Below are 16,378 nucleotides of genomic sequence, written 5' to 3'. Positions count from 1 at the left end.
CTTGCTGTTGTATTACCTGTGTTGCATGCTGAGGGGCTGTTGGGAAACTATTTTGTATTGTCTAAACCACCTGAGGGCTACAAGTTGCTTTAACTTGCATTTTTAAACACCATCACTTTTGTGTTTTAAACGTTGTATGCGGTGATTACTACTGCTTCATTCTCACCTGTTCTGTCTTCCCCTTTGCTGGTCCCCCGTCCGCCACAGCCTGAGCCGATTGTGCAGAGGGACAGGAAGCACTGGGACACCTAGCAGCGTCATCCTAGCTTCCCCGCCCTCTTACCTACTTATTTCCCTCCCCAGCGCGGACGCGCGCAGCGAGATTGGCACCTTTGCTGTTGCATTACCTGCGTTGCCCCCTGAGGGGCTGTTGGGAAACTATTTTGTATTGTCTAAACCACCTGAGGGCTACAAGTTGCTTTAACTTGCATTTTTAAACACCATCACTTTCGTGTTTTAAACGTTGTATGCAGTGATTACTACTGCTTCATTCTCACCTGGTCTGTCTTCCCCTTTGCTGGTCCCTGGTCGGCCACGGCCTGTGCCGATTGTGCGGAGGGACAGGAAGCACAGGGACACCTAGCAGCGTCATCCTAGCTGCCCCGCCCTCTTACCTACTTATTTCCCTCCCCAGCGCGGACGCGTGCAGCGGCGCGCCGAAAACACGCCTAAGGCAGGCCAGGCTGCGCCCGTCCGCGCCTGGACACCGCCCGCCGTCCTCTCCCCTGGAAAAATTCTATAGAACCTGTAGGCGTAGGGGTCTCTGTTCTTAACCATCATGATTTGCTATAGCCGGCAGGAATTGCTCTCTCTCAATCCATGTAATACTTCAGTAATTCGAACAGGTCGCACTAATATTTTTCCACCGAGGAAGGAACTCCTCAGGGCAGCAGGCACTCCAAACTTGAGTAGGGTTCCCGAGAAAGGATTATTAGAAAGCCCCCAAAAACTGGATAACATCAGCACAGCAAAGGGTACTAAATCCTTTTCTGCTCTCTACCTTAACACCAGATCCTTTCCTAAACATGCACTGGAGCTTTGGAACCTCTTGAACAGTTACAAACCCGATATCTGTTTCTTTACGGAAAAATGGCTCCACAGCCACGCCTCACCTGGTATTGCCACTGCATTCCCTAAGGAATACCATCTTGTTAGGCAAGACAGAGTGGGAAAGAGAGGGGGCGGTATTGCAATACCCGCAAAGGCCCCTATCGAGATAATCCGGCATGAATCATCTTCTAATGAAACGATTGAAATCTTGATAATTAACATGAAATGTAATACCACATCCTTTGGTAGGGCAGCCCTGGTATATAGACCTCCAGGGGGGAAATCGAACTTTGCCAATAACCTGTTAGACATCTTAGCATCTCGTGTGTTGGCTACTGATAATTTCATCTTACTAGGAGATTTCAATCATCACGCAGAGCTGTCTGACGACACTGACTCCCGTCACCTAATTACGACCTTGGAAACTCTAGGCCTAACCCAAAGAGTAATGGCCCCACCCATCAAGCCGGTCACTCGCTGGATTTAACATTCTCCAACCTACCCAACTTAATTTGTGAACCACCTATTCCCATGATTTGGACCGATCATTTTCTAGTTAACTTTAATTTTCCTAAATCGCCTAGGTCAAAGATCGTTACTTGCAAAGAAGCTACATCCATACGTCCCTGGCGAAAACTGACTCCTGAGGCCTTTCGGACGCATTTCAAGCCTCCGAATAATAGCCCAAAGAATATTGAAACAATGGCAACTCACTTGGAAGCGTCCATCTGCAACACTCTCGATATAATTATCCCGGAAAAGAAAGTTAATGTAAAAAGTGTTGCCTCACCATGGTTTATTGAGGCCTTGAAAAGAGAAAAAAGGGTCAGTAGAACAGCTGAAAGGATATGGCGGAAATTTAGAACGCAGGAAAACCAGAGGATTTACAAATCATCTCACTCTAATTATCTAAAACATATAAAAGCTGCAAAAATGCTATATCTAACACAAAGAATAGATAAAGCAGCCCATTCTAGCAAAGAATTGTATAAAATAGTGAAGGAATTCACCACCACTCAGATGGAGCAATCAGCCTTTATTCCCTCTGCGGAGTGGGTAAATTCGCTTTCTTCCTATTTCGATAATAAAATCAAGCTCATTTACTCTTTGTTTCCTGACCCCCTCCTTGACATGGCCCCTCTTGGCGTGGCATCATCTTTGACTGTGTCCGTCTTAGAAGCCAGCAAAACTCCATCCCTGACAGATTTTGAGCCCATCTCCACAGTAGAAGTGCTCGCGGCACTTAAGAAAGTTAAATCTGGTTCTCCCACCGACGCGCTGTCCCCACGTAAGTGTAGTGAGATACTCCCGCTGCTGGTAGACGCTCTCACTAACATCTTCAACTTTTCTTTTGAGAGTGCCTCCAATCCCAGTAGGTGGAAGCTGGCCCAGGTAAAGCCTATCCTTAAAAAGCCCAACAGTGACCCCTCTGTTTCGTCTAACTACAGACCTATATCCCTACTGCCGTACTTTGGGAAGGTCCTAGAACATCTAGTCAATAAACGTCTATCCTCCTATATTGAAACCTATGCACTTCTTGATCCCTCGAAGTCAGGGTTCCGTGCCGCCCATGGTACGGAAACGGCTGTGATTGAGATAGTGGATAACATCCGACTTTCCTTGGACAGAGGCGAATCTGCTATTCTGGTCCTGCTGGACCTTTCGGCGGCCTTTGACACCATCTCCCACAGCATTTTGAAACATCGGCTGTGGGAGATAGGTGTCAGGGGCAACGCCCTGGCTTGGTTTGAAAAGTACCTCGACGATCGTTACACCTATATTAAGATGAACACCCTTGCTTCCAGCAATATTCCCCTTTCTGTGGGGGTTCCACAGGGGTCGATTCTTAGTCCCCTGTTGTTCAACTTATATCTTACCCCCCTGGCCGATATTATAAAATCTTACGGCTTTACTACAGTGTTTTACGCAGATGATACGCAGGTGCTTATCACCTGTAGCTCCGACTTCCTTGAAACCTGCACCAGATTCAAGCAATGCATGGTGCACATCAGCAAATGAATGAGTGTTAACAGACTTCAACTTAACTGTAGTAAGACCGAAATTGTATTATTTGGCAAAGCCAAGAACATTTGGACCCCAGATTGGTGGCCACGCGAATTAGGATCCTGCCCTGAACCCAAGGAAGCTGTACGTGATCTGGGCATTGTAATAGATAGTGCTCTCTCTATGAAAGCACATGTTAACCTAGTATCTGGTACTTGTTACGGAATACTTTGGCAACTGCGAAAAATCTTCAAACGGCTCCCTCTAGAGACCAGAAAGCCTTTGGTTCAGGGGCTGATTATAAGCCGGCTAGATTATGGAAATGTGATGTGTGAGAAGTTGGCCTGATATATGATGGTCACTAGTTCTAGTGACCACCTTGTATCAGTCCAAACAACCCTTATGGTGATTGGTTGTAAGTCAACCATATAGACACACTATCCTAGTGGTAGCGTGGACAAAGCAGTCTTAGGCTAAACTCTGTTGGCATGTGAAACCAGCTGTATTACCATATGTAACCCCCTTGAACACTAAGTGAAAGGACACCACACAGGATATATATTCAAAATATATATTTATTTATTACTACAAATAGTCCCCTGAACTCTTTATGAGCACAGAAGCAAACACGTTAAAACAATACAATTGATAAGTATACAAAAGTGGCACAAATACGGATAGGCCCGGGTGGCCCCTAAAACCATATACTAAAGAAGTGGTATAAGTACCACGAGTCGAAAGGAAGTAAGGCCTAGGGCCTTGGGAATCGCTGGGGCTATGCTGGACTAACTCAAGTTAGGAACTAGGAGGCCCACGGGATCTGGTTTGCAGTGCGCAAAGTTAGAAGCAGTTCACATTGAAGTCAATGGATGCGTAAAAGTTAAAAAGGTGAAGGTAGGAATTCTTCGGGTCAGTCTAGAACTTAACCCTTGGGAATCTGGACACTAGCACTGTTTAACTACTCGCTGGCACCGGAGTGCCAGCGTTACCTCACCCACAGGAAGCGGGCGCAGTGGAGCCAAAGTGTGTCGGGATTCTGCAGGAGTTCAGATGGAGCCTTGGAGTGTTGATGCTGCAGGCGACCTGATGTGAAGAGTTCCGGTGGATCCAAGGGTGGATCTGAAGAGGTGAAGACCTGAAAGCAGAGGGGACAATGTTCACAGTCACTAGCCAGTGACCGGCGTGGAACCAGGAAGGAACCAGGCGGTGTCAGGTGCCAACAGGTGATGTCGTGAAGCTTGTCTCTTCAGTAGCGTGGACTAGGCGACGATGACGACGACCAGGAGTCACTCACGAGCTGTCCCACTTAGGCTCTAGTTGATGGCGGAGTCGGCTTCTTGATTGGAGTAAACAGGCCTTGGCTAATTCAAGCCACGCAGTAAACAGAGAAGGCTTCTCACTCTAACCAGCAAGGTCAGAGGGGTTGCTGCTTTTGTGAGCAGCAAGGGCCAGTCTGGAGCATCCAGACCAGCGGTGGAAAGTTGTTGTTTGGTTGCCAAAATGGCCACTAGCCAACGGACTAGTAACCGGATAGGCGCGTCGAGTGGAACAAAGCAGAAGGGCCCCGCTCAGATCTTGTGAGAGTTGGAGGGCTGGTCCTTGGTGCAAATGTAGCTCGGTGGTGAGGCTTCTCAAGACCCCAATCACAGCGATGAGGGTGCCTCAGGTGCTGCGCAGTCAGCTTCTCGTGGACTTTTTAAGAGGTCCGGTCCCACGTCTCAGGTCACCTCCACTCATCTCAGCTTAGCAGGAACTGTGGATCGGGCTGTTGGATGTCTGGGAGTCTGGTTCTTGTCAGGCTCTGGGCTCGGGCTCCGGCGGGAGGCGGCGGCAAAGCAGACGTTGATCGCTGGATGGTGCCTGTGTTCCCAGGGTGGCCACTCCTTGGCCACAAGGGAGATTCTTCAGTCTTCTGAGCAGCAGAACGTCGAAGGTCCAGAGTTTCTTTTTCTTGTAGTCGAATTTCAGGATAATCTGCCGTCTTGGGACTCAGCTCCTACTTTTAAACCAATTCTAGGGGCTGGACTACCTACTAGGTCCGTCCTATGGGTGGGACCAGGAAGGAGGGTGGTTACACCCCCTTTCCTTTGTCCAGTTTCGTGCCAGAGCTGGGGCTGGAGTGCCCCAGCACCGGTTTGAACTGGCCTATGCACGGGGACACCTTGTGTGCCCCGGGCATGTCTGATTCTATTCAGCCCTACCTAACCGATACACAAAATCCTGTCTGGGGTGGTGCTAGCACCTCCCAAGGCAGGAAACCCTTTGTCCAAGCCTCCCTCGCTGGAAGGACTCCCAGCAGCAGGAGGTCAGACTTGTGTCTGTGGTAGCAGCATCCATTTTGTGATGGTGAGGCTCTGTTTAACTTTAACCGGAGTTCAGGTTCTGTACATGTCGTGTCCCTCTAGAAGGGTGGAATGCTACCCCCGGCGCCAGAATCGACGAGAGGGTAGTATTCCAATTTGTATGACACCTTACTCAACATGTTTTGATAATGTCAAACCATAGTTAGCATTTAACCGCAAGGTTCATAATGCACTTAAGAGTATATGGTATGACGCTATCAGGAAAAAGCTGAAGGACATGGTTCCGAAAGCTGCAGACAGGCTCAGCTCATGCTAGAGCACCATTTCACACATAACCAAGCACTCTGCCTCCAGGATTGATGAGGCCTGCCATAGGAGTGACTTATAGGTTACTGTGGGTCCTTGTATGTGTTAGATATAGAGATACTATACCTAAAGCAAAGGGTGATTACACCACCTTGCCCCAGCTAATTGATCAGCCAGTTGTGTCAAATAGTAAGGCCAGGCCAGGGGTGGCACAATACGTGCTGCAGCCCCTGGTAGGCCTTGGATGCACCTATGCCCTGGGTACCTAGGGTACACTGTACAGGGGCTCACAAGGTGATCCATGTTCCAATTGGTATGTACCTAGAGTGCATGAAGTCCATTTTAACAGAGAGAGCAGAGGGCCTGGGGTCCTGAATAGCATGGTCCCAGGTCAACTAAGTCGAAAACCAGCTAAACACTAGGCAAAAAGTTGGGGGTAACCATAGTCAGATGTCCACCTTCCTACATGATTTTGAACAAATTATGAGAATCTATTAACAGCACTCCTAAAAATTAGTAATTCTAATAATCCGGGCAAAAGTTAAAGACCCTCAGTATACCACACTCTACTAATAATAGAGTATTCCAAAAGAAACAGATGGCAAGGTTAAATTCAACGGGGATTTCCAAAGAAAGTTCAAGGTATAGTCCAATTAGTTTGTTTTCTTCAGTCTTTTCTTTATTTTCAATTTCATAAAACAGATATTCCCAGCAAAAAAAAGGTCACCAACACGTGTTTCGTCCTACACAAGGACTTTTTCAAGGCATGAACACGGCGGAGTGAAGTATGTATTGAACATCAAGGTGAACGAGATAAACCGTGGTTTGGCAATGAAGCATAATATCAATAATATTGATGGCAGGGTAGTTAATCAAAGTACGGAATGAGGAAAGCCTTCAGGTCTGTTGCAATAGTCACGATAGTCAAATGCGACACAGCTCATAAGCTAGCTATATGTTAGTCGATAAGTGAAAACACGTCTGTTTGTGTCAGATTCATTAGAGCGAACACTGGAAAGTAGCTCGTTACGGGGACGGCTTGTGTGAGGAAATGCGATGAGCCTAATTTTCGCTGAACAACTTATCATGGTTGCAAGCTTTACTATTTGAAAAACACAGGCCTACTTTCCAGTGTTCGCTCTAATGAATCTGACACAAACAGACGTGTATTCACTTATCGACTAACATATAGCTAGCTTATGAGCTGTGTCGCATTTGACTATCGTGACTATTGCAACAGACCTGAAGGCTTTCCTCATTCCGTACTTTGATTAACTACCCTGCCATCAATATTATTGATATTATGCTTCATTGCCAAACCACGGTTTATCTCGTTCACCTTGATGTTCAATACATACTTCACTCCGCCGTGTTCATGCCTTGAAAAAGTCCTTGTGTAGGACGAAACACATGTTGGTGACCTTTTTTTTGCTGGGAATATCTGTTTTATGAAATTGAAAATAAAGAAAAGACTGAAGAAAACAAACTAATTGGACTATACCTTGAACTTTCTTTGGAAATCCCCGTTGAATTTAACCTTGCCATCTGTTTCTTTTGGAATACTCTATTATTAGTAGAGTGTTGTATACTGAGGGTCTTTAACTTTTGCCCAGATTATTAGAATTACTAATTTTTAGGAGTGCTATTAATAGATTCTCATAATTTGTTCAAATTTATGTGACACACATCTAGTGTGTACTGACGGCACCTTTAGGTGGTAGGTGCCCTGACTCTCTGTAGCACCCTTTTGTTTAAAACTTTTTCTCATATGAGTTAGATTACCAAATGTGTACCAATTGTATATATAACTAGATTGTTTTTCAGAGTGTTGTGCGGACGTTTCCCTTTGGGAACACCACTACCTATCCTTTGTGTATACCTTCCCACATGATATTCGCCTCCATCAATGAGGGTCTGCTAACTAAACTGCAAACCCTCCAGAACGCAGCCGCAAGACTAGTGCTGGGACTTCCCCCTAGGTCCGCCTCCAAACCCAACCTTAAAAAGTTGCACTGGCTACCTGTGCGCCAGAGATACAAATTTAAGATTTTGAGTCTTACTCATAAACTTCTTCATGCCACTGGTCCTTCCTATTTAGCGGAGAAACTGGACTGGTACAGACCATCCAGAGCGCTGCGTTCCAGCTTGAAATTTCTTTTATCCCAGCCTCGGATGAGCTCCGCAAGGAATGGATGTCGGTCCTTTTCTTATGTAGCCCCTCATCTTTGGAATAACTTACCAAATCATCTTCTGTCCCTTTCCAATCACCAGGAATTTCGTGAGGGTCTGAAAACCTGGCTCTTCCCCAAATAATGCCCCCCCTCTGACTCTCTACTCAACAGGGTTGCTGGTTTTCTTCTTTGTTTGAATATGTTTATTGCATTTTTGTCATTTTACAACATTACACATATGAAAAAATGATTAGCTATGCCGTAGTGCAGAATATTTGGCACAGATCATTTCAATTGTTTATACACATGAAGGAGCTCGGTCGCAAGGATCAAAATAAAAGCAACATAGTTAAAACAGCATGTCAGTATCATTATTGACAGACTTATCATAAAGAGAATATGGATCAAAAGTGGCAGTGTCCAATATTAAAGGAAAAAAGAAGGATAAAGCAAGAGCTGTTGCTTTATCCGAGATTTGTTCAGTTCGGAGCACAGGTTATGTTATGGAAGCAGATCAAGGTAAATTGGGCTAATCAGCAATGCAACATACATCCAAAGCTTCATTTCAAACTAACAAATGTAATGAACAATCTGAAGATTACAAAAACGAGAGACTGGGCGGTGGCTAACAACAAGTGCATGTGTACGTGTGATGCTCTTGGGGCAGGCGGGGAGCTGGTATGCACTGAGCTATGTCAATAGTGAGGTTCAAACTACCAGACCTGCCGCGGGGGACACAGGGAGGGGGGGGGGGGGGGTGATTATGCAAAGAGAGGCACAAGCGTTTAAACAATGCCGCTTTGTAGGCATACCTGGTGGTAAGTCACCAAGGTGCTATCCCAGTCCAGCGCTATGGGGTACATGCGGAGCCCCGCCGTCTCTTCTCTATGCAGCGCCACACTTTCCGCCCTTGCCCAGTTGTCCAATGAATTACGCCAGTGTATCGCCTGGGGGGTGTACTATTCTTCCAGCGCTTAATAATGAGACGTTTCGCAGTTATCAGCCCCAGGTCCCAGAACCTCGCCTGGACTTTCGTCTGTTTCTTTCTTTTAAACAAGCCCAATAGGCAAGCTTCCCATGTATGCGGCAAGCTGTCTCCTGTCGCTTTTGCCAAGGTATCTGAGACTGCAGTCCAGTAGGTGTGTAGTGAAGGGCATGCCCAGAGTACATGTAGGAGTTGTGCGTCCACAAGTCCGCATCAGGGGCATGCTGATGTGTTGAGCCCGAAGTATCGATTGAGCTTATCTGGAGACAGATACGCACGATGCACAATATAGTATTGTATGATCTTGAAGCGTGCATTGCGCGGTATATTTAGTGTCCCAGCAAGTATCTGCGCCCATTCTCTGTCAGTCCAGTCCCGGCCTCTATCAGCTGTCCATTTGTCTCGCAGGCTCTGTGATGAGAACTGCGTGTTGAGAACTGCGTGTGCGTGTGCAGCGCTTGAGCGAGCCAATGTACTATGTGAGAGCCGTTTCCCATCACATGCAGGTATTGAATGAGCAGGTGTGTTGGCGGCTCCTCTGCTAGAGGTCCCTAGGCTCGAGTCAATGTGTGTAGGAGCCTCGCATGAGTCAAAAATTGCCCAGCTGGTAGTCCTGTGTTGTCCGCTAGAGTCGCAAAAGAAAGCAGCGCGCCATCTGCAAACAAGTCGCCCAGGCTCTCCAAATCAACGGCCACCCAGCTGCCCAACGCAGGTACCGTAAGTGCGCCGCCCTCCTGAGGTGTACCCAGCAGTGGCAGATTGGGTGCATACGGTTTGGTAGTGTCTGTAAGTTTCAGGCTCCTCATATGGCACTTTCTCGCCACCACGAGATGCAGCTGATCAGGGCAGCGGGTTATAGTTAAGGGATGAAATAGTGCGTGTTTCTGTGGGACCGTCATGACTGCGTCGTCCGAGGCAGTATCCCCCAAGTTCTTCCCTCTCAGCCAGTAAGTAACCCACTGCAACTGTGCTGCCAGGTAGTAAAGCTCGTGATTAGGGACCGACAACCCACCACTCTCCGGTGCAGCATAGAGGGTTTTCAACGCAACTCTGGGGCGCCCCGCATTCCAGATCAACCGTCTGGTTAGAGTTTATTGCTGCTTTAATTCTTGCCAAGCGCATTGAGACCTTCTCTGGTTATAAGTGCGCTATACAAGAACATTTGACATTTGACATGCATTTTATTGGTGCCACAAGCAAAGTTGAGAATGACGAGAGTGTGTTCTCTGCAAGGAGCTTGAGAAGGTAGTTGTTACTAGATCAGGGCCAGATGTCCGACATGTTGAAGATAACTAAACCAAGGTTTCTGATGGATACTTCTGCCTTTGGATTCCTCACCTTTTGAATACCCCCTGCGCCAGCATTCCGCAGGAAATTCTTTCCTAGCTCTCCCATGTTGACGAGGATGTCACAATAGACAGGCTCCGGTTGCGGCACCGTATGACGTCATCGGAGCTACAAAAGAACCTCGTCGGTATCGCTTTTTTCCGCGCCGTCAACGCTTAACGGTTTTTCTAGGGACTCTCCATTTTCTACTAAAGACAACTTTGTATCTCTTATCTGAAAGAGACATGTTAGTGATAGATTCCTTACCTTAGAATATCCCCAGGCGTCAGACTGGATCCGGAAATTTTTGCGTAGCAGTACCCATGCGCGTTGGTGGTCGTCGTCGTTAGGCTCCGCGTCCGTCGTCGTGGGCGCCGTGATGACGTCGTCGGAGTACCTTGACGCCGCCTCCGTGTGCTGACGTCAGTTCTTCTTTTTTCTGCGCCAGCAAGCGCAGATCTGGAAAAAGTTGTACCATAGTCAATTTTTGACTAACTTTTTACGATCCTTTTTGATCTCTTTTCGAAGTCTTTCGACTCCGAAGGTGCCGGTAGGGATGCCCGGGTTCAAGCCCTGCGCCGACTGCAACCGACTGATGTCGGTTACCGACCCCCATCGCCGGTGCCTGCACTGTCTAGGCCCGGACCACGACGACAAGTCCTGCCCCGACTGCCGGGCCCTGACGTCTAAAGCTAGACGGGAGCGGTCCCTTAAGCGACTAGAGCTTCGGCAGTCCGCCCCGCGCCGCTCGAGGTCCCGGTCCGAAAGGAGGTCGAGGGACCAGTCGCGAGGCCGGAGTCACCACAGTTCTGGGAGTCTTCATCGGTCTTCGGGCTCGAAGTCCTCAGGTAAGATCCACAAGAAGTCGAAGGAAACGCGAACGGTATCCAGAGCTCAGTGACAAAGCTCATTGTAATAGATAATTGGATTTGTTACTGTCGTGGACTAGTGGAGAACCCGAAGGAAGACTCTAGAGGCTTGATTTTCTGTGGGGGTGATAGCCCATTTGGAAGGATTTCAAGTTAAAAGCCCTTATGATCTAAAGAGCCTATGTAAGAAGGTGGATTCTGTATCTTTGGCTAAAGTAAATGCGGACCTGGGTTCTAGTATATACGCCCTCGTAGTCCTGATGAGGCCTGGATTAAATAGAGGCTGAAACGCGTCGACACACATGATTGGAAGACTCCAAAACAAGAAATCTGTTTGAGTATTGTTGGAGAAATAATGATTTAAGAGAGTGCTAGTCTGAGAGAGGTTAAAAGTGGCTAAACCTCATACACTCTTTTTGTCTTTTGTTTTGGTGATCTAAAGTGAAGGAATGTTATGTGAATGAATTATACATCGACATCCTTGTTCAAATAGGTGGGGCATCAGAACCGTGAGTTTGGTTCTTAAGAAAAGTGTATATATATATATGTAAATCAGAAGTATATGTGTTTTGTTTGTATATATGAATTGTGTCCAGTTTTGTTCAATGTGAGAGACCAATAATTAGGTTGAATATGGTTTAATTAAAAGAAAAAGTTGAACCATAAATTTGATATTTATTTCTCTTTGTTTATGGCTATCTACGTGGAGAAACTCTATATCGAAAATTACTTCAATTAAATTGTATTGAGAAGTAATAATCCAAGATTGGATAATTGATTGTATCCAGCCTTGTAACCAGATAGATGTAATAGTGTTCCGTAGGCTTTACCTTGTTTTTCTCCTTGCTAGATACCCAAAAGCCTATGGGTTACATGGGTGACCCCTGTAGTTTGTTCAGAAGAAGTCGAAGAGGCACCATCGCTCTTCTGACTCCCCCCGACGCTCGCGCGACGCGGCCGGGGGTTCGGGCGACACCGCCCACGCGGCTCCGTGGCCTCCTCCATACCCGCCGGTCCCTGGGCAGCACGCGCCGCCGGAGGAGATCGAGGCCTTCCTCTCAGCCATGAGGTCGCTCACTCCTCCATTGGGTTCCGCAGCGCCTTCGGGCCAAGCGGCCCTGACTGGGTCCCCACGCGGGCCGTGTGCTTCGGCCCCGGCGTCGTCGGCGACTTCGGTCCCGATGCCGCAGGGCCCCACTGGATCCGGCTCCGAATCCGGGTCGCCGCAAGGGTGTCGCCCCCGGCATCGTCCCAGGACGCTGCTGTCCCTGGTCCTACCCTCGATTCGCGTCCGGCGTCGGAGCGGCGCCGCTTGGCGCCGCTCTCGACGCAGTTTGGAGATTTCTATTTCTATGACCCAGCCCCATCCTTTGAGCCTCAGTACCAGGCAATGGGTGACGAGGGGGATTGGGAGGGGTCTAAGGACCCTCTGGCACGTGAGTGTCAGTCTTCTGCGGACTGGACAGGAGAGCTTGGGGAGGCCAGTGGTCTGGACACTTCGCCCGACACTGGTTTTGTCTCCCCTCCTAGCGTGGCTACGGAGGAGGGGGGCGGCTTATAGTGTGGTGCTGATGGGGGCGGCCAAGGCCTTAAGCCTTGAGCTCCCCGTCGCGGCCGTGAGGACCAACCTCCTCACTGAGGTCCTTAAACCACAGTCAAGCTCGGCGGAGCCTCTGCTGCCCTTTAATGAGGACTTATCTGACGTTCTTCTGGGCACTTTGTCAAAGCCCGCTACAGGTCAGCCTTTGGATAGGAACCTGGCCAGGCGCCACCGCCCGGCTCCGGGCGACCCTTGCTTTCTGTCTACCCACCCCACCCCCGAGAGCCTGGTTATCCAGGCCTCTAATTCCCAGAACGCATTCCCGGAGGCTCCCCCCGATCGGGAATCCAAGAGGTACGAACAATACGGGAAGAAAGTATTTTCCTCCCTAAGTTTAGGATTGCGGTCAGTCAACACCGCATGCCTCTTGGGCCGCTACACCCACTCTCTGTGGGATACGGTCATGGACATGCTGCCAGAATGCCCGGTGGAGGTCCGAGCGAAACTCGGCCAAGCCCTTGTGGAGGGTCGAGATGCCGCACGTTATTCCATCCGGTGTGGGCTGGACACCATTGACTCACTAGGCAGAGCAATGGCAACTTCTCGGCTGATGTCCAAAACAGACTTATGGACATGCCGTTCGATGGTTGTCGCCTCTTTGGCGACAAGGCAGACCATGCGCTTGAGCGCTTTAAGGACTCCAGGGCTACGGCCAAGTCCTTGTGCCTCTCGGCCCCGCACCAGCAAACGGCTGCTTTATGCTCCTTTCGTGGCCAAAGAAGGGGCGCCCCCACACGTCCAGCCAGCCACGGGCCGCAGACTACCGTCCAGCGCGGTGGCAGACGTGGGAACCGCCGTGGGGGCGGTCGGGGACAACGGCGAGGCCAGTCCACACCTACCCCTGCAGCATCCGCCTCAAAACCTTCCTAGTCCGAGCTTTCAGGCCCATGTGACGGCAGTTGGGGGCAGGGTTCGCCATCATCATCACCACTGGCGCACTGTCACATCGGGCAGGTGGGTGCTGCAAATCGTCCGAAGGGGCTACTCCCTCTCCTTTGAGACGTCCCCTCCAGCCATACCACCGGAGTACCACCGCGTGTCGGGGGATCACTTGAAACTTGTGCAGGAGGAAGTTACAGCCCTCTTGGCCAAGGGGGCCATCGAGCGTGTTCCTGGGCTAGAAGTAGGGTGTGGTTGTTACTCCCACTATTTTCTGGTACCCAAGAAGGGCAAAGGGGGCCTACGCCCTATCTTGGACCTTCGGAATGTCAACGCTTCCTCCAGAAGGAGAAGTTCAATATGCTGACATTGGCTCAGGTCTTAGCTGCCCTAGACCCTGGAGACTGGATGGTAGCGTTGGACTTGCAGGACGCTTATTTTCACATCCCAGTCCTGCCGGCCCACCGGTGTTACCTGTGGTTCACGGGAGGCAACGAGCACTTTCAGTTTACCGTGCTCCCCTTTCGCCTTACCAGCGCCCCACTGGTGTTCACGAAAGTGATGGCGGTGGACGCAGCTCATCTGCGCAGGTTAGGGGTTTCAGTCTTCCCCCTACCTCGACGACTGGTTGTTGAAGGCGAGCTCGCCCCAGACAGTCGTCAGCCACCTTCAGACAACTGCGGATCAGAGGCCTCTGGTCTCCGGCAGAGTACCAGCTCCATATCAACCTTCTGGAGCTGCAGGCGAATCGTCTAGCACTGAAGGCATTCCTCCCCTCTGTCCGGGGTAGTGTAGTGCAGGTGTTCACGGACAACACCACCGCCATGTGGTACTGCAACAAACAGGGCGGGGTGGAGTCGTGGACCCTCTGCCAGGAGGCTCTGCGCCTCTGGCAGTGGCTGGCACATCAGGGCGTGACCCTGGTGGTTCATCACCTGGCAGGTTCTCTGAACACCAGGGCAGACGAGCTCAGCCGAAGGTGCATGATGGATCACGAATGGCGTCTGAACTCGGACGTGGCGCAAGGCCTCTTTCTGCAGTGGGGAGAGACTTGGTTAGATCTATTCGCCACCGAAGAGAACGCGCAATGTCATCAGTTCTGCGCGTTGGAATTTCCAAGGCGTCACTCGCTCGGGGACGCCTTTCGTCGTGAGTGGAGTTGCGGTCTGTTGTACACCTTTCCGCCTATACCACTTCTGCCCAGAGTGCTGAAGAAAATCAAGCGCGACCGGGCCCAAGTCATCCTTGTGGCTCCGGACTGGGCGCAAAGGTACTGGTATCCCGAGCTACTCAGTATGTCAGTCGATCCCCCGATTTGTCTGCCTCTTCATTAGGACCTTCTGTCGCAGCAGCAGGGGATGGTCCTCCACCCGAACCTGTCCAGTCTCCACCTCCCTGCTTGGAGATTGAGCGGCGACAGTTGAGGCCATTTGACTTGCCTCCTGAAGTCTGTAATGTCATTCTGGCAGCCAGGCGTCCCTCCACAAAGTCGGTATACGCCTGCAGGTGGAACAGATTTGTGGCATGGTGCACATCAAAGGCTGTGGATCGTCTCAATGCCCCCCTTTCTGAAGTTCTCCTCTTCCTTCTTTCTCTTGCCCAGCAGGGCTCTGCTCTGGGCACTATCACGGGCTACCTTTCTGCCCTTTCAGCCTTCTTAAGGCTACCTGGTCAGCCTTCTATGTTCAAGTCCCCCATTCTAAACAGATTCTTAAAGGGCATCACTCATATGTTCCCTCTTGTTCCTTTCGTGATGCCCCAGTGGGACTTGAACATGGTTCTAACTTACTTGATGTGCGCTCCCTTTGAGCAGCTTCATAACTGTCCTCTACGTCTTCTTACACTTAAGACTGCTTTCCTGGTTGCCATCACCTCTGCCAGGAGAGTGAGTGAGCTCCAGGCTCTTTCCTCTAAACCCCCTTTCCTTTCTGTCCATCCGGACAAGGTTGTTTTGCGTACAAAACCCTCTTTCCTGCCCAAGGTAGTCACAGCCTTCCACATCGGGCAGTCCATCACCTTGCCCACCTTCTTTCCGCCTCCGCATCCTTCGCAAGAGGAAGAGAGGCTCCACCGTCTGGACCCAAAACGTGCACTCTAACTATCTGGATCGCACACGCCAGTTCCGGGTGGATGATCAACTCTTTGTTGGTTACGTGGGCGCTAAGAAAAGACGGGCGGTGCACAAGCGGACCATCTCTCGGTGGATCGTGTTGTGCATCCAAGTGTGTTACTCCTTGGCTAAGAAGGAACCTCCTGTTGGGCTGAGGGCCCTCTCCACTCGGGCCACGGCGACTACTACTGCCCTGGGCCGAGGAGTCCCCTTGCAGGACATTTGTCAGGCAGCTACGTGGGCCTCGCTGCACACGTTCGCAAGACATTACTGCCTGGACAGGCAAGTCCGGAGGGATGGCTTCTTTGGCCGTCCTCCAGGAATTTCTGGGGTGATTATTGGTTCGCAGACCCATCACCAGGGTTGGTATTGCTGGGGTATCTATTCTAAGGTAAGGAATCTATCACTAACGTGTCTCTTTCAGATGCACAAGTTACTACTTGTGTAACGATATATCTGTAAGAGAGATTAGTTAGTGATATATTCCTTACCGACCCACCTATCCTCCCCGTTGTGCGAACCGATATCTAGGGTTAAGGTCATCCCCTTTCAGGGCCCTAGTTTCATGGCACCAGTGTTGGTTTTTATCATGGCTCTGCGTTTGTGGCGCGGAAAAGCTGTGTATAAGAACTGACGACAGCATGCGGAGGCGGTGTCTAAGTACTCTGACGACGTCATCACGGCGCCCACGACGCCGACGACGGACGCGGAGCCGCGGACAACGCCTACCGACGCGCATGGGTACTGCTACGCAAAAATTTCCGGATCCAGTCGG

At 49.8% G+C, this 16,378-nt stretch overlaps 1 protein-coding gene across 1 annotated transcript in view; it reads left to right on the top strand.

The window, feature by feature from the left end:
- Nucleotides 1–16,378, top strand: part of CEP290 (centrosomal protein 290) — a 1,386,965-nt gene that overhangs the window by 797,127 nt on the left and 573,460 nt on the right. The window lies entirely within an intron of this gene.

Source organism: Lissotriton vulgaris, chromosome 1_1 (assembly GCF_964263255.1).
Source record: "Lissotriton vulgaris chromosome 1_1, aLisVul1.2, whole genome shotgun sequence".
Lineage (NCBI taxonomy): Eukaryota > Metazoa > Chordata > Amphibia > Caudata > Salamandridae > Lissotriton > Lissotriton vulgaris.
Note: the sequence above shows the minus strand (reverse complement) of the source record. Positions and strands in the feature narration are given on the sequence as shown.